The sequence below is a fragment of the Vigna angularis genome, chromosome 8 (assembly GCF_016808095.1).
Source record: "Vigna angularis cultivar LongXiaoDou No.4 chromosome 8, ASM1680809v1, whole genome shotgun sequence".
NCBI lineage: Eukaryota > Viridiplantae > Streptophyta > Magnoliopsida > Fabales > Fabaceae > Vigna > Vigna angularis.
Genome location: NC_068977.1, coordinates 12,503,657 through 12,524,028, shown reverse-complemented (window position 1 = coordinate 12,524,028; position 20,372 = coordinate 12,503,657).

Below are 20,372 nucleotides of genomic sequence, written 5' to 3'. Positions count from 1 at the left end.
TAAATTTTGTGAAAATCAAGCTACTCGTTTTTTAATCGATTGTATTATGCATTAAGTCGAATGTGTTCTGTGTATGTGATTCTCTGTTTTTTTGTAACACTGTGTTAAACACCAAGTCGATTATACTCTTAATGAAATCGATTAATAGTCTCTGTTATGGGCCTTATGTGTTTTGAAAATTTAAATGGGCTTGTTTATGTGTGATTTTGATTTGCGCCCTTATAAGTGTTAAGTTTGAAAAACTATGTTAGCTTTTAGTGTGTTTGGTAAGTATAATCCTCGTAACCCTAGAACTGTGAAAGAGTGTTCAAGAGTTCAAGATCAGATGACTGCTTCATCACCTCCCTCGGGAGGAAATAGAGGAAAAACATTAGCTGTTACAAGAGGTGCTGATCCCTCAAGTTTGATCAGCTATGATGAAAGAAGAGAAGATTTCTAAGAGGAAGAATCAAGATTGTTGTTCCCCCCAAGCATCTCAACTTGAGTCTATTTGAAAAAGAGGGCTTTCACTTTCTAGAATGACTTGAAACTCAAGGCCTCTCTACTTTAGTACAAATGAAGGGTGACTGGTACCCTGACCTTGTGAGAGTGTTTTACAACAACTTGAAGAACGTAAATGGTGACATCCAGTTAAGAGTAAAAGGTGTTAATATCTACATTGACAATAATGTGTGGCTACAAGTTGCTGGATTGAAGGCTGAAGGTCTATTCTCACATTTACCAAATTCCGAAACAAACCGGTGGCTAAAGAAAAGGGATATTTACAAAAATTGGCTGAGATTTCCAAGAAGATATACAATAGAAAGACTCTTTGTACATGAGGTTCTTAACAAAGAAGAAAAGATTACTGCTCTTTGTATCAACTATGCTCTGTTTATACTGCTATACATGTGCTCTGATAGAATGCTGGAATATGCTATTACATATTCTGATATATGCTCTGATATATACTCTGATTGTACTGCATTGTGCATATATGGCTTGAGATTAATACATGCATAATGACTATGGTGATCAAGGATTCTAAGATGTGTGATCTTACAGAGAAGGGAAAAGCTCCAAGAATCAAGATTGACTATGGTGATCAAGGATTCTAAGATTTATTGAGGAGCAGGACTTGTTGTGTTTCAAACGTATGATCAATCTGCACATTTGGGTGTTTACTGCGTGATCAGGATTTGCAATCTTTTGAAGATTGCCTTGATTTCCCTGTTGTGATTACAGGAAGAGGAATGGTGGTGTTCTTGACTTTGAGGGTGCCTCAAAGGGGTTAGACAACAAAAGAGGATGTTCTTGTTGCTGGTCTTGTTGTTTACTGCTATATTAGAGTAGAGGGTTAGAGAGGTGTTTTATATTTTTGACGTGTGGTCTCTATAAAAACCTTGTTGTAAAAAATTTGATCTTTATAGTGCATTTGCTTCTTGTGGTTGGAAGGACACTGGATGTAGGCTTGGCTGGACCAGTATAAAAACATAGCGTTTGAATTTTCTGATCCCTACTTTCTTTTATTCATTCGATTAAGTTCTTTGATATTTGATTAAGTTTCCACTGCATTGCTAATCATTTACCTTGCGATTCAAGGAAAGTGTAAAGGGGTCACATTTTTGTGAAAAAGATTTTAAAAGCTTTTGGTTTTACACTTCACCAATTCACCCCCTCTTGGTGTGAGAATATGAGTCATTCTATTTTAACAGTTGTAACAAAGATTTTAACGTGAAGTTGATGAATGTCAAATGGTTGATTCAAAAGATGGAGAAAGCAAAGAGAAAACCCAATTATGAAGGTGATGGACATTCGAGACAAAGTAATTAGAAAATAGAATCTTGGTATATATAGAAATACGATTTTTAGGGCAAGAGCCATCACAAAAGATAATATTGATAGGTCATACAAAAAACAATTTAGATGAATCTATTATTACTGTCATGAACTTTTCAGAACAAATTCTGATTCAACAATGAAAATAAAAGTTGAGAACAATCATGGTGAGGTATTGGGTTGGAAAGATATCTTCATTTTTTCTAGACCCATTATTGGGTTGGATATATGCTTTTTGAAAGGAAAATATGGAAGGGAGATGCTAACAGTACCTGGAAGAGATGCTAATGAACATATTTTACCCTTAACATATGTTGTTGTTGAGGTGGAAAACAAGGACTCTTGGAGTTGGGTCTTAGAGCTTCTCATTCAATACCTTGATGGGGAAGTTGTGTGTGCATCATGCACATTTATTTCAGACCAACAAAAGGTCAGTTTTTTCTATTTTGATTAAACAAAATTGACATATAAAACAACTAACTTGAGTGTTATTTTTTTATTAAATGTCAGGGTCTTTTGTCAACTATTCAAGAACTTCTACTTGGGGTAGAACAAAGATTTTTTGTTAGACATTTGTATTCAACGTTTCGAAAGAAATTTCTCGGGAAAAATCTTAAAAGTCTCATGAAGAGGGTAGCAAACACCACATATCCACAACATTGAGAGAGTAAGATGTGGAACATTAAAGAGGTCAATTTGGATGCCTTTAAAAACTTGATCGTTATTCCACCCAAGTATGCATTAATTGTTATAAATGGTTTATATACATTTTTGGCCCCTACTTTTCATACTTATATTCAGTAACATACATTAAATCAAGTTTTGGTCAAGATCTAGATTCACTCCTAGATCAAAGTGTGACACTCTTGTCAATAATATGTGTGAGGGCTTCAATAGTGTACTAGTTCATACTAGGTCTAAGCGCATTATTAGGATGTTAGAGGCCATTAGGGTTTACATTATGAAGAAACGAGCTATGAAGGCTCAATCTGCCCCAAAGTTCTAAAAAGATTAAAAAACGAATCATGGTTAACCAGATATTGGATACCAAGGTAACTTTAATGATAGTTATTAACATCCCTTTACTTGATGAGTACTTTAATGATACTTGTGTTATGGATTTCTATACATGACAGGTGGTTAGCAGATAAATTATTTGAAGTAAGGCACATATCTCAATTTGGGGAGCAATTTGTTGTCAATGTTGATAGAATCGATTGCACGTGTAGAAAATGAAGCATTAGTGAAATTTCTTCCTGTTATGCCCTTATTGTAATGAAATTTCAAAATTTAAATCGAGAAGAGTACATTGGCCATTGGAGGAAGTCAATATATAAAGAGACGTACAACTCGATCATTTATCCTAACAATGGTCAACACATGTGGGAAATTAATTCATATCCAGATGTATTACCCTCAAACAAAAGAATAATGTTAGGAAGGCCTAAGAAAAAGCAAAGACTAAAGGCATGTGAGGTCAAGACGAACAATACTAAATTAAGAAAGGTTGAGACCAAAAAAAGATGTGGTATCTGCAAGCAAATTGAACACAACAAAAATCTTGCCCATAAGAACCTCAAACCCAACACACTAAATCAATAATATCTACACCATAACAAACTAAAGCAACAATATTTCCACCAACAGATCTGATTCTTACTCAACAATAAACTCATATTTAATTTGTAGACAATGTTTGGACTTTTATTTTTTTTACTATTACCAGCTTCATTTTGATGTAATGATTAATTACAATTTATGGACATCCCTTTTCATTCAGTACGCAATGTATTTTGATAACTTTAAGGCTCTGTTAAACTATATTATGAGGTTCATTTTGATGTAATGATCAATTATCATTGTTGGATATCCCTTTTTTCTTAATGATTAAGCTTTTTGATGTAATGATTAAACTATATTTGCTTATGGTTGGACACCAATTTCTATTTACCTTTCATAGAGTTTTAAACATTAATGAAATTACCTCATTAATTAAAACACAACAACAACACACTTCTACTCCCTAGTGACAACACATAAAAAATTGAGATTTTTGCTTACATGGATCTTACCTTGAAGTTAGGGAAATCCTAGAATATTTTTCCCTTATTCTTAGGGGTTTTGGAAGTTCGAAACACGACACTCTCACCACAGAAACAAATGAGTTTTACACCCAACCTCCTTGCAGCGCCACTACTATGTTGTATTCCCCAACCATTGTATATGTAAGACGAAGAAGAACGAGACATTCCTCGGCTAAACAATGTTCAAGTTCCACCTTCAACAACCTCTTATTTCACAAGACGAAGAAGAACTAGACATTCCAGCTAAACAACCCCTTTAAATGTTAGGACAAGCATAATAATGTTAGGGCATACACTACGTGTGTAGAAGGAGATGAAAACCACATCAGCCACTGAAATTAATCAACAATGACACATCCTTCACTAAATATTATAGCTCAGCACATCGTGACGTCATTTCTTACCATTCAATGGAAAAGACTTATTTGTTACACATTTTCAAAATTAAGGACCCAATTGAGATAATTAAGACGAGAGGACTGAATTGAGATTTTTATACAAATATGAGGACCACTGATTTGAACCTATACTTTAATAATTTGATATGTTAAACTGTGAAAATATTCACAAAATAGATATCCCAATATTCATTATAAACTATAGTCAATTATCCTAATTGACTTTCAAATTAACACATGAGATTAATAACTAAAATATCCTTTTTATCCAATAACAAAAAATATTATATATATATATATATATATATATGTAACATCCCAAAAATATAGCATAAAACTATATACAGGAGTCATCATTTAATAATATAATAAAACAGTTACTGGAAATAAAGTTAATCTTACAATTATTAAAAAATAATCATAAAATTTAAAACTTTACAAAAGTCTTAAACTATCCCAAAACTAGGTACCTAACTGAATGGTCATTACAAAGCTAGAAATATAGTCGAACGGTTAATATAGAACTATTCTCATCTCTATTACCAAACTTTCCTAAACTGAACAGCAGGGTCCTCGCCATCCAACGCTTGCTCCAACGAACACTCATCTCCCTCTGCTCACACCCACAAGGTGATCATTGCACAGAAGAATTTCCGAACGGAAAGGATAACAAAAGAAGGGTAAGCTAGTGAAATTTAATCAATCATACAAATAAAGCAAATACATAAGTCTATGAACATTAACCACTCAAAGTTATGAAATCATCAACAACACAAACATGCAATGACCGAACGCTTGACTTTGACCATCCAGATTGTATAAAATGTCGAGTTCTAAGGATTTGTGTACTGGTGTGATGAAGTAACTAGAAACTCCATCAGCCATCACACCTGGTTAGTCCTATAAACGCCCTCTTGCCATACAGGCACTTCGGACTCAGACCTCCTACTATTCTCACCACATGACTCATCCCATTCTACTTGAGCATGGATGATCATTAGAATGTCAGGATAAATCCCAGCAAAACTCCGACCATTTATACAGTAAAACACAACAACATTCACCACAATGTAACCTCTCCTTGAGGATAATGATATTATTTCTATCAATCATACTTTAATATCAACACTCTTTCTCATACATAATACGTTTAAACAACTGAAATAAACACTCAGAGTACAACATAATCACAACCTTTTTAAAACCAAACGCTTCCTAGTGAGGTCAACCAAACGGTAAAACCATCACTATTCAGGAACAATACCGAATGCTAAAGATCAACTTAACCGATGATCAAGACCGAACGGAAAACACCCATAACATGCCAACATGACCGAACGGTCATTTATTAGGTAAATCCCTAAAAGACCGAACACAGTTAAGACCAAATATTAGATAAGACTGAACCCTATTGATGAACCGAATACTAGTACGAAGACGAACGTTATGACAAGACTGAATACTACTACTGAAATTGAACGTTAATACAACACTAAGCATTACTCAAACCAAATACTGATAAGATTGATCGTGATTACAAAGTCTAACACTTATATGAAACCTGACACTACTAAACCGAACGCTAATACCTAGAATGTCTAATGGTGAACGCTACTACCTAGTACAAATAAGAACGAACGTTAACACCTAGTACGACTAAGAACGAACGCTAATACCAAAACGAATACTACTACGAAACTGAGTACAGCTAAGACTGATTACCTGACCTAACTGAGCGTTCAACAACGAGCGCTCACTTTTTGCATAATTCTGCAGAACTTCTGCAGAATAGAATACACCCTATAATTTTCCAAAAACTGAATATTTTTCCCAACCCAGAATTCACTCCAAGATCTGTAAAATCTACAACTCAACAATCACAACAATTAACATGTCAAACAAACAATATCGATCACCCAAACATTCAATTTCACCCACATGCAAAACCATCAAACAACGTTTTCATACATCACCAACCAAACCAAATAAATTAACTAGCTTCCCTTACCTTATGAAAGCTTAACCCCAAAATTCCCAACTTGATGCTTGCACCGAAAGAAACTCTATGAACATCTATAGATCACCGTTTGGTGAGAAAAGATCAAACATAGAACCAAAATTGAAGTCAGAAACAAGAAAAGAAAGCTGATGAGAACATGCAACTCGAGACTTGGCTTGCACGTGACAGCAACCAGAATTTCTGAGAAGAGGATGAACTTACCAATTCAAAGATTGCTTTTGATCGATGAAGAAAGAAGCTTTTGACACTCCAAATGCTTAATTACTATTTGATTATTAAATAGGTAGAGTGAGATGAAGAAATTCTAGAGAGAAGAAGGAGAAAAGGAAAACTCAGAATTTTGGAGAGAAGAAGTGCATGCAGAGAATGACACAAAATTTTGAAAAGTTCACTTATATACTACCGTCAAAACCGATCGGTCCATTTAGATGCATACACCTGTCTTCCCCACTTTCTCTGAATTTCTCAGTTTTTACAATATATATTAAAAATATTGTCCAATTAATTAGTAAAATTTGTAAAAAAATAAGTAAATTATTTTGATGTGTTAGATTTTTAGAAATAAAAGTATATATCTAAGTCGAAAATAATTAATTACATGAAGTTATATTTAGCACTATTCTATATTTATATTTCTTAAATAATATAATATTAAAATTATTTTAATTTTAACTTTTAATTTATTAAAAATATATTGACATGTTATAAAATACAGTCAATCCCGTTCATATAATTGATTCACCATGAATTAGATTAAAAGTTAATCAATTCAACATAATTTACTTTTAGGTAAGTTATTAATTTTGTAATATTGTTTCGTGGTGAGTTTATGTATTAGAATATTGACTCACCTAAACATATCACTAGTGCAGTAAAAGGAAACAATAGCGGTTATTTTTGTCTATCCGCACTGGTTTTGCAACCGAGGTATATACAAGCGAGACAAAAAGTCTACCACTTTTTGCCTTGGTTCTGAAACGAGGCAAAAAGGTGTATGATTTTGCCTCGGTTCAAACGAAACCGATGCAGTAGAGGGTGTTCCTTTTTTTAATTCTTTTTTCGCCAGACGTAGAGTAGGTCTTATGCCTCGGTTTGGAGTTGAACCGAGGTAGTAGAGAGGGTTATTTTTTCACCTTTCTACAATAGTGGGTGTTGTTGAGCCTGAAACTTTACTTTGTAAGAATGGGTAATATGAATTTTGCAAACAATGCAGAAAGTAATGTGACGTGTAAGACTTCTACTCTATTATCCGTATCCTACCGTCTCAAACCAGAGAACATCAGGACTCATGCCTTGATTTCTTGACCAGGTACTGAGTCTGTTTAGACACAGGTTGAGAGTTTTTCAACTGAAAAAAGTTATGTATTTCTACTACAAATCTATACTCTATAACCAAAGCTTATACAAATATATGTGATAAATATAAGAAAAGAAAAGGAAGCAGAAGGGGTAAATGGAAGAACAAGTGCAATGAAGGGAAGAATCACATAATGAAGAATATGGTCCAAATTTGTTGACTTGAGGTCTGTCTGTGCATTGTTGTATCCATGATAAGTTTAGGGAGACTTGTTAGACTTTCTCCTCAACACAATAATCCATGTGATGACTTCCAAGTATAAGGCAACTACGCCCGGCGTAATAAGCACTTCAATGTAAGTAGTTTTCCATTTCTCATCAGGATGGAAGATCTTGAAGACCCTGAATATGTTGATGATTCCCAAGATAACCACAGTGTAGCCAGTGTTGTGGTGATATGCGTTCCATATATACTTGTACTTGTGAGTCTTCACTGGCCTCAAGAACAATGCGAAAATCTGCAAAATTTCATAAAGATAACATTGTTAAACTTCATCTTTATTGGATTAAGATATGAAGAAGAAGAAGAAGAACAAGAGTAGATTTACCTATAGAGTGGCAAACCAAAAAAGGGCAATTCCAAGATTACGATGCATAGTGTATTGAACCCCTTCTGATTCGCTTCCAAGTTTCATACCAGTTCCCCATCCAATAACACCAATGACATAAGTAGAGACCTGCGAACCAACATGGAGATAGAACCAAGCTGGATTTGCAAATGGAAAAGTTTTCATGTACCTAGAATTGGAAAAGCATCATTAGCACACTTCCACAAACACTAAGTATGTGTTTCAACATTAGAGAAGTTGAGATTTTTCACCAAGCAGCACTAAAACTGGGGATGGGGATCCTGATTAGAACCCTAGGAGCTGTTATCGAGAAGCTGCTTCACTCCCAACGGCCACCGCTTACTCTTCACTCCAGAGGCGATGCACTCGAATGCGAGGTGGAAGTCGCGCTCGCAGCCGTTATACACGACGAGGTGGTGGTGGCTCCCAGCGGTAGCGAGGCAGGGCTTAGAGTAGGTAGCGCCATTGCTGCTCCCTGAGTCGCGCCATTGCTGCTCCACCAGCTATGCCATCGCAACATCGTCGCTTCTCTCTCGTCGCATTATCGTTGCGCTCTTACTGCCATCGCAGCATCGTCGCTGCTCTCTCGTCGCATCGTCGCTACGCTCTCACCGCCATCGCATCCGCCATTGCAGGACCGTCGCTGCTCTCTCGTTGCGCCATCGCGCGCTCTCACCACCATCGCACATCGTCGAGAAAAAGGAGAAGAGGAGAGGTGCTAGGTTTTTGGGGAAAAGTTTCCTCTTTCGCTACCCAGAGGCTAGGTTTTCCTGGCTTTAAGGTCCCACGGTCCAAGCCCAAGACTTATTAGAAAGGCTTATATGCCTCGGTCCATCTATCAACCGAGATAGTATGCTCTTTAGACATTGATTGCTTAACAACTGAGACATATAGTGTTTCAAAAATTATGAGACTACCACCATATTTTGATACGTTTCGGTTCCAGAAAAACCAAAGCGTAATGTGCGAGTTAAAAATGCAATTTTTTACTAGTGTATTTTATTATATAAGTTTATTTTATATATTTATTGTATTATAATCAAAAGTGAGTTCACTCAATTCATTTATTTATATAAATACAATACAAGATTATTCACTTATTTTAAAAAGTCTTATTATTATGAAGATTATAAGTAAAGAACAAAGTATTAATTTATATAATTTAACAATAAATAAATTAAACAGTTATTAGAATATTATTAAAGAATATTATATTATTTATAAAACAAACATTCAACCTACATATTTATAAATAGTAAGAAATTATAATAAAATTGTAATAAAAATATGATAAGAAAATGGCAAAAGGTTATCGTGTTACATCAACCTATCTCTTTAACCTAACTGAACCTATTTAACGTACAGATTAAATGACTTAAGTTTAGTTTTATTTATATTTTAAAGAAGTATATTCTTTTCCACCCACCTAACTTGAATCATTGATAAGTTTAATTAATTTATGAATTTAAATTCATTTTGACACTTAGTTAACATACAAATTAAAAAATGACACTTTTAGTTAACATACTCAATTTTAAAAAAGGACTAAATGTATTAACTCACTATAAAATGTTATATATATTAATCTAATTTAGTTTGTTAAAAGATAAGTTTAATTTTAACTCACTTTAAAATATATTTGTTAATGTGGAAGCTTCTATTCTTCTCATGTTAAATCGTGAATAGTTTTTAGGTGAAATTAAAAATTAACGATAATCAAATAATAATTAGTACAACAGTGATCGAACACAAATAACATTACTATATATTGAATAAATCTCACTAAAATAAATTTTAATATTAAAAAAATTCAAATATAACTCGTTCTGATAAGACCAAATAATAATGTTAGGTTTCTCATGAACTGCTATATTTTATATTTATGTTATTTTGAAACCGTACAAGAAGACTTAAATAAATGAAGGGCATTTTTGAATTGAAATGAAAAGTTTTGGCACAGCTTTTTGAAGGATCAAAATGAAGCAAAGCAGAGGAAAGGGATTACATGATAGATGGGACCTTTTGTTATTGCACTTCGGAGTTCTCACCACCGGACCCCTCATTCAACTTGACCTAAAACAAAATATTCAAAATCAATGCTAATGATGGCTCGCGGTATAATAATGTTGCTGTACTTGTCGCAATATTTGGTTAGGTTGGGTTTTTTATGCTGCATCTTTCCTATGCTATTATTATTTTTCAATAACTTACATAATAATAATTTATATAAAATGTTAATATTATTGGCATAAACTGGGTAAATAACATTGATGGAAATATTTAATAATTTTATTATCATATATTAATAAATTTAGGTAGTTTGATTATATAATATATTAATTTCATAATTATCTTTTTATATCATATAACAATAAAATATATTGTTAATCTCGTTCAATGGTATATTATCGTGATTTTATTACACATTGTAAGATTTTAATTATTTATTGATACTCTTATAAATAAACATAGTATTTTCTAATAAGTACATCCCAATTCATATTTATTATTATACTTTTATAGGCCTTCAAATTTTCTTATTAACTTGAGCGTAAGAGAGTATTTTGAAGGTAGATCTTCTTTTTATAAAGTCATCAAGATCATCAGAATCATTACTTGGATTCTGCGCGACCTGTCTTACAAACTATGCACTCGATAAAAACATTTGGCACCCACGACCCTCTAGGTTTTTATATTTTCTTCATGTATAAATCACTACCAACTAAGGTAGAAGTGCCTCAGACCCTTTATTAGAATATTACAATTTGATGGTTCATATCATTCTTAAAGGTAAATTTAGGTATGCTTTCACATTCTATTTTATCATGAATTGAAGTATGAGTTCGTTAAAGATAAAATATATTCTTTTGGATTTATTTGATAATATAATATAGAAATCCGCTTATAAGCATGTTTCATTGTAAATATGTCATTAGAAGAATCTTTCTAATACCTTATAGCACTAATTTGCTAAAACTGATTCTATAAAATAATTAAATTTACATTTTTTTATGCTTGACCATGAACCAATAATAAAATTGTAGTCATTACTTTCTTTTATGACCCAAGATTTAAGGAATGTTATCTTGACACTCCATATATTTTTTCCATTTATTGAATATTTTTGGAGAATCCATGTCAAATATGTTTCTACTGTAGTTTTTGTACGAACTTCCTTAAAAGTAAAGAATCGTTTAGCTAGGAAGTTCTTATATTTTAAAACATAAAACTCAACTATAGGTTTTCCAAGAGAATCGTTTAGTAAAGAAAAGAGAAAATCACACAAGAGATTTTATACCAGTTCACTCCAACTGAGCTATTGTTCAGTCTCCTCCACAGAGGGTTCCACTATAATCTTCACACGATTACAAATGAGTATTAGCACCACTCCTGGTACTTAGCTACCTCGCCGAGATTTCCTTTGAGTATTGACATCACTCCTAGTACTTAGCACCCTACAGAGATTTCCTTTGAGTATTTGCACCACTCTTGGTACTCAGCTCCTATCGAGATTTCCTTTGAGTATTCAAACCACTCCTGATACTAGACTACCGTGCCTAGATTCCTCAACTAAAAAGAGTTCAGTTATAAGTATTTTAATTCTCTTCAGAAATGCAATCAACGATTGCTTACAAGTAGTTCAGACTAAATCTCTCTACGAGAGGATTTGATTACAATACAATGTAGTCTAAACACTCGCAGGTGTTTCTCTCCATTCTCTTACAATAGTAAGAAATTTGACGCTTAAGCTTGAAAGTATCTCTTTCTCTTTTTCTCTTCTCTTCTCTTTTCTTTAGCAAAGATGTATTCTTTTCTTTGAGCTATTTTCTCTCTTTTTCTCTTTAGGATGGATATGTCATTGTAAGCTCTTCTTTTCTCTTTGGCTATCCTCTATTCTATCCTCTTGATTTTCTTCTTGAGATATCTTCCATATATAGGCTTCATGAATATTTGTCCGTTAGACTAAGTTTAGAGTTTGTAGCCTTGATACTTGTGTTTTCTCTTTTTTCTTTTCATAGCAGTCGTTGTTTAAGTCAACTTTGTTAGAGCAGACATGTTTTTTCAGTCCTTTTCTTGAAGTGGACTGTGCGATCTTTTTAGACTTTTTTTCACGAGAGGAACATTCCGTGATTATCTCTGTTGTCTCTAATGTCCACATTTGATATTTGATTTGTTGCATTGTGGATGCATGTAGAATAGTTTATCAGCAAAATTAGAATAAATTGTGCATGCAGGAGTGAAAGTGGTGTGCCTTCATTACCAAAATCCACCGTTGTATGTTTTGTTTGTTGTCTAATTGAGTTATGAAAGAAAGAGTTGTCACGTGTTGCACGAGTCCCTTAGGAGAGAATGATATTTATCACTTACTACACTGCGACCAGTGCACTTGTCGTTGGTTTTGCAGTCCAACATGAATACAATTCTATTATTGGTTCATGGTCAAACATTAAAAAAAGTAAATTTAATTATTTTAGAGAATCAATGTTGGCACATTGGTAATAGAAAATGTTGGAAAGATTCTTTTGATGACATACTCATAATGAAACATGCCTATAAATTGGTTTCTGGTCAATACAATCCCTTGAGTTTTGGTTATAAAAGTCCTTTCTTATTTGGACAATATAATAGGCTTGCTATAAATGGTAACCTACTTAAACGTGATTTGTATAGTGTTTTGAGATGCTATCATTCTCTCTAATATTTAACAGAAAAGGACATAAGATATTTTCATATGTCTAAAATAAATAGTGCAATAATACTAAAATGATGGTTTATACCTCAAAAGGGAGTGAGATGACTTTTACCAAGTCCTATGGTTGACACTAAATGTTCTTAACAGAAAACACCATGAGTCCTTCAAGATGTCGTGGAAAGTTTGATCATGAGTGAAATAAGAGAGAGAGACTTCCAGAAGATTCCTCGATGTTCAAGTCAATAAGAACATAAAATATATAAATATATAAAGTGAGTATGTATAAGGGAAATTTAGCCCATACTACATATGATAATGCATTGTATTTATAAAGAGAGGTGGACAAGTTAGTAATTGATTGTCAAGTTAATTAATGGCATATCACTATTTGATTTATTATTTCCAAATGTGTGTTAATTATCAAATTTAATGGAATCTGACATATTATGTCATAATTATATTTACTTAATATTATTTTCTAGTTTGGATGTATGGAAAGTACAAATTTTATTTGAATTTGTTGGATGACAGAAACATATTGCATTCAGTTATTTGAAACAAATATTTTATTGAGATTAATTATTAATTATAAAAGTAAATAAAAATCCAATAAAATAATTAAAAGGTTATCATATGCATAAATTGTCTTTAATTGATGAATCAAAGATTAAAGAAAGAAAGCATTTATCCAAAGAACACAATGCATTTTTATTTGTTTGACGTGTGTAGAAATCTAATGCATGTAACTTTTATTCGTTTGGTCAATGCACATGTCTCCCAATATCCCTTGAGTCTATATTGTTTGAGTCATTTAATGCCTTAGTTGTCAAATGGTTTAAGTTGTCTAGTGACTTTTGGATCACCTAATAACTTAGGTAGTCTAGTTTGTATGTCATAATAGTTTTATCTAGTATCATAATAAGTAACCGAAGCAATACTTACCATCTCCATGTAAATTTGTCTCCTATCTTTATAATTGAGAAGGAAATATTTCATTATTTTTTACATTTTTTATTATATTATCTTTTTTGTATTATTCACTAAAAATACTATATTAGTGAAATTCCTATTATACAATAAAGAAAGGATTTTGGGTTAACATCATAGACCAAAAACAAGATTCATTCTATTTATTAGAACATCTAAAAAGTGTTTTTTAGCAAAAGTGGAGAACATTAAAGATAAAAAATTCTAGGAAGTTATAGGTATACGGACCTTATTTCTCTCACTTAGTCTTTAGACTCAATTCCTTCGTGTATCAGTTTTAAAAGGCTAGAGACTCAATCAAATTCCTCTCTAGTTGTTAAAAAGAACTCTCCATCAACTCATACAAAATTTTACATTCAAAATTAAATATGTAAAAAATAAGTTCAAATTAATAAGGTCAAGAAAATAAAAAAAATCTTATACAAAACCAAAGAATTTAATGGAGAATCTAAAAAGCAGAAAGTCAAGAAATAGACTAAACCATAGATACTTAAAATGTGACAATAAGAATATCACATAAAGAGAAAAACAATTTAAAAAACAATAACAATCTAAACTGGTTGAGTATCTACAACTCCAAGGTGGTTTAGTTCTCCACTTCCTTCTGTCCTGCTAGTAAGCTTTTTTTCTCTATTCTGTTTGGTATTCATGGGTTTCTTGTTCGTCCAATGCCATCTAAATGACACATGTTAAAGGTACTTTGATGTTCAAGTATTAAATATAGTAACTAATGTAACCAATTACTTTATTCGGACCCTCTATTTATACAAATGATAATGGGATTTTACTAACTATCGACTTAATTACAGCCCAAACATCCTTAACTACAATTACCAAGCTGATTTGCACTAATCTTTATATCCTTATGCTAGCCACGTACCCGACCGATCATTCTACTGACTGGTCGGCCTTCATAAGGATTTGACAAGAAGGCACTAAGGGCTTTATTCATTGTCCTAAACGTCTAGCCAAATCAGGCTGGTCGTTTGAAAATGAAGTTGACCCAACAGGTACATGTTACCTTAGTTGGGTACTTACTATACACATGCCCCCATGCTTGAGTAGCAGGGGACTCACTACGATGTGAGTAATGCTCCTTAGACATGATTTGGTAGTAACGCTCGGTGTTGATGACTGATCAGGTAAATTTAAAAAATTGACCGTTAAAGTCTAAGGAGTTGTGATGCCTTGTTCCGCATTTTGGAAATTTTGACATCGGATGCGAAGCGTCAGACGTCTTAATCTGACAGTTCAAAGGACATAATTGTTGGCTTTCACTTCCTATAAATAGGTTTGTCGTTGGCATGTCATTTTCAACATTCTACTAATGGAGCTCTACACACACCGATCGATTTCTATTTTTAATGTGATAATGTCTATAGTCAACATTTCTTCTTCGGAGAGGTCCTTTGGTTAGAATGGTTAGGGATATGTGAACAATGCATTGTCGTCGCCACTACTCGAGTCATCTTTGGGGAACCAAGGGTCAACTAAGCGAAGTATGTCTCAATCACCACCAACACTACAGATGTAAATAAGGAAGTTGAAAATAAGAAACAGGTACTGAAAAGGTTTGTCCAAAATACGATCGACGATCATTTTATTAACTAATCGACCTTCCTAAAGATTTGACAAGAAGACAAGAACTTTATTCATTGTCCTAAAAACCTAACCAGATTGCACCTTTCGAAACTAGAGTTGACCCAATCGATATCTTAATAGGGTACTTACTATATACAAATAACTAAACTAAACCATCAAAATAAAATCTAATATGCTTTAAAAGAAAGTAACAAAAGATATGACTCTAATCAAACCAGGCTGTGAGCCAAAATAATGCACCAAATGAATCAAATTCCACGTATTCAATCAAATTCATCACCATTACCGAGTTCACAAAAAACAAAATGGATATGCTTCAATGGATTTGAGTATAATTGCACCATCCTTGATCCAATTCTTCAAGAAGCTCTATTATGCTTCACTGCAGCGATAAACAGATAAAGGCACAAAGTGAAATTAAATTTGCAATTGCTTCTATCACTAGTGCAAAAAGGACTTTAGACGTCTGTTATTTTGGGCTTTTAACGTCTGATCTCTGTCCGACGTCTATATGGGTGACGTTAATGAGACGTCGGACCCTTTAGGTTAGATGTCTCTATAGACGTCCGATCCATACAGGTTAGACGTCTCTGAGGTTGCTCCTGACTCATGGTGATTCGAGTTTACAACTTTATATTTTAGTTGAAGAGAATGTATTGTACATTTTTTTTATTGGATGGTTTTAAAAACGTAGTGGAGGGAATTGGAGAAGTACAAAACGCAAGAAATCGCCACCATAGAACGCCGCCTAAAGACACGAGAGTAACTGCACCAAAACCCAACGAAAACGCATTTTAATCGGTTCAAATGAAAGATAATGCATCAAAGAGTGATGTAATCGGAGTAAAATTAGTTTAAAACGGTGCAAAAGTGAGAAAACGAACCTGAAAAGCGTAACTCGTAGAGAGAAAACGCGACGAAGATGATGAACAATGAGTGCGCGTAACGATTGTCTCGTGTTCACGGTGTTTTAATGCCAAAATTTAGACGTCGGTTCCCCCAATTAACAGACGTCTAAAGTGCTTCAGAAGTCGGAGTGGCGAGATCAGACGTCTAAATGGAGTCAAAAAGTGACTTTTTAAATTTCTGGGTTTAGGGTTTTGACGTCGGTTCCCCAATTAACAGACGTCTAAAGTGCTTCAGAAGTCGGTTCCCTCCATAACAGACGTCTAAATAGAATAAAAAATTATATTTTTTTAACTTTTTCGTTTAGTTTTGACATCTATTCGGGGGAGTCGACATATATGAGTATTTAGACTTTTTATTTATGAAAAATATTATCGGTCAATTTTTACGTTAAATATTCGAGGATCAGATGTCTAAAGAATGACGTTAAAAGTCTTTTAACACTAGTGTATCTTCATTGAATCTATTGAATTCAATCGTTATTGCAACCGTCTAGATTATCCTGCTGACAGAATTAAATCGCAATTGAATTACGACAACTCTTTGAACTACTTTCAAACACATATTTGACGCACCGAATATGCTTGATAATTTATTATGCACCTCACTGGAATAAAACGCATCAAAACTGCACTATTTTGAATGCACCACTCACCTTAACCGACCACTTAATTACACCGATCAGCATATGAAATGTTTGCTTAAATTCTTCAATGAACCCAAATTAAAGCACCAACCCATTGCTTTCAGTGTACTAGCTAGCTTTACCAATTCATCTAATAGATTGTGTGCCTCACTAAAATTGCGGTAGCAGAAACAACACCGCGGCAAAACAATAAACGCCGGATTTCGAAACGTCGCTGGCGGAGGTCCGACGCCAAGTCTGATCGATCGTCGGATTCATTGAACCTCCAATACAGTTCCGATCACTGGTTTCACCGGAATTTGAATCTAGTTCAGCCACCGTTTTAGCACAGATTCTCACCGTGATCTTCACCTTGGGTTTCAATAAATTGATTGGATCTGAATCGCACTGATTCAATCAGCTCACGGATTTGCAATTTTTTATTGCATTTACACTGAGATGTAGCACCGAATTCAACGACTTGCTTTTTCAGTTCATTGTACCGATTCAATTGAACCAATCACTCAAGCATGAAATTCAACTCCGAAAATTTCCATAACGGCCGGAAATTGAACCGCAAGAACTTTCATTTCCGCTTCTACGGAGACACCAAGACAACTTGTAGAAAAGCCTTGCCAAAAAACGCCGCATCTTAATTTCGATTGTAGAAAAGCCTTGCCAAAAACAACTTGTGCTTCGCAATCAAACGTGAATTTCAGCGTATAGTTACTGGTATTCACGATTCACAATTTCAGATCACCAAAACATAACAATTTGGATTGGAATGCGCCAAGGATAATTCAGAGAGACACAGAATCAAAGAATTTGAAAACAGGTTTTGGGAACACAGAGCAAGGATCAAACCTACTAATGTTACTAGCTGTGTCAAAGGTCATAATATGAACACCTTTTGAATCAATGTCTGTCCAAAACAGCTATGGTATTATTACAAGGAGAGACTAATCCCATCACTCTTCCGTCTTCTTCACATGCATCAACATCTTTTTTCTTCTTCACAAGAACCTAATGAAGATGGTATGAATGATTCAAAGGTGAACTATTGATAATTAGACACATTTTATAAACTTAAATATGTTTTTATTTTTTATTTTTTGACGAATTCATTTGTTTTGGGCAGATGATATTTGAATTATTTATATTATTTTGATAAATTCTAACTTAAATATAAGTATGGAATACGGTTTAACATAACAAAAAATTATATCTATTTATTTTTTAAATTTAAAAACTAAAATCTATCCTTTTTATTATATGTTCATAAAGATTTAAAAGATACTCATATACCAAACTTCTCCCAAATAAGTTGTCTAGTTAACAATCGTATGTGTTTATTGATGGAGTAGTTGTACTAATAAGCTTAACCATTACCGTGAAGCTGAATTGTTGCAGCATGAATATTATACATAACCAGCCGGAGAATATTGGCCATGGGAATTGGCTTCTTAAATGCAATACTGACAAAGTTGTCATAATAACAAATTAATACTTATTTATGATAAGAAAGTGACTAAAAATATTGATATGTGTAAGATAACCTAAATTTTTTTTTTCAATAAACAAAACATTAATTTCTAACAAATTAATATTTATAAAATCAGAAATAAATTAGGCAAATAAAATAAAAATAAAAATAAAGAAAAAGACTAAATAAAAAATAAAACAACAAAATCAGTGCCATATAAAACAAGAAAAGAACTCTTACATACCTGTTTTCATTAATCAAAGCACATGCCACAATGAATTGCAGATTGGGAGCGGAATGCCAGAATGAATTACAGTTTGGAAGTGGAGCATACCCTAGAAGCAGAAGATGGAATAGAAAATCGAGGAACAGAAGAATGGCTTAAATAGAAGAATGACTTATCGATTCCGAGCGAACAGTGAAACCGAAGTTTTGGAACCCAAGAATAGGAACAAACAGTGAAACTGAAGCTTGGCCAGAGATGGATCGTGAGCTTTTAGATTTTCTCTAACCGGGAATTTGCAGAAGCGGGAATTGGCAGCATGGCCAAAGATCGAATGTGAGCTTTAGATTTCTCTAAGCAGGAACGTTAAAATGTGATCCTTTGAGCGGGAACTTGGGTTTCTATAAGGAGTGACAAATTGCACAAATTGCAAAACGTAAACAATTTAATAACTATAATTTATATTAAAATATTAATATAAAATTTATCGTATTTAATATAATTAATTTTTTATTTTTATTTTTCAAATAAAAAAATTAAATATGTGACAAATCAATATCATTTAATATTAGTTAGATAATAAAATTTAAAATTAAATTATATCAATAAAAGATTGAAGAAAAAAAGATTATAATAATAAGTATATATTTTTGAAAAAAAATTATATTTGTACATTTAATAATTAAATACAATGTAATTGTAGTTAATAATGATATGTCGTAGAAGAAGGTGCATAATCAATTGAGTACATCTTCAACACCTCGTACCATAAATGGAATCATAAATTAAAGATTTATGAAATAAAGTCTTCTAATATATTTCATGTGGAATAAATGAAGTTAAAAAAATTATGTTTTACAAATTTATTTTAAAAGTTATATTATTTAAGTTTGAAATAATAAACATTTTTTTATATATTATCTATAGTTAAATTGTTTAATAACTTTTTTTTATTTTAAAAAAGATTTAAGAAAAAATTACTTTATATTTATCTTAAATTTAAACAAAGAAATTACCATAAAGTTGATATGAAAATTAAATATGATAAAAAAATAATTTAGTCTCAAAATAAAATGATATATATATATATATATATATATATATATATATATATATATATATATATATATATATATATATATATATATATATAATTATTATTGGTTTAGATTGGTCTTAAAATTTTATTCACTTTGATTTTTTTATTTGAGTTAAAATAAAATAAAATTATATTAAAAAATTAATTATTATTTAAATTCAAGTAACTTTATAAAAAACGTATTAATATTTTAATTTTACAAATTAATTATTTCATAACAATAATTTTCTAAATTTAATTTATATTATTTATTCTTGAGACATAGATACTTGTTCTTTATTGAGATATTGTTTAGTTGTTTATAGTTTATGCATAGCTTCGATCCATCATCTTTCTTTTTCACTAAAGTATTAGTGCTCTCCAAAAATATACTTTTGGTCTGATGAACTACTTGTGCAACAACTTAATCTGTTTCTTCAGCTCCACTAGCTTAGTAGGGGTCATCTTATAGGATGTTATTAGCATTGATCCTACTCGAGGCACCAAGTTAATTATGAACTACACCTCTC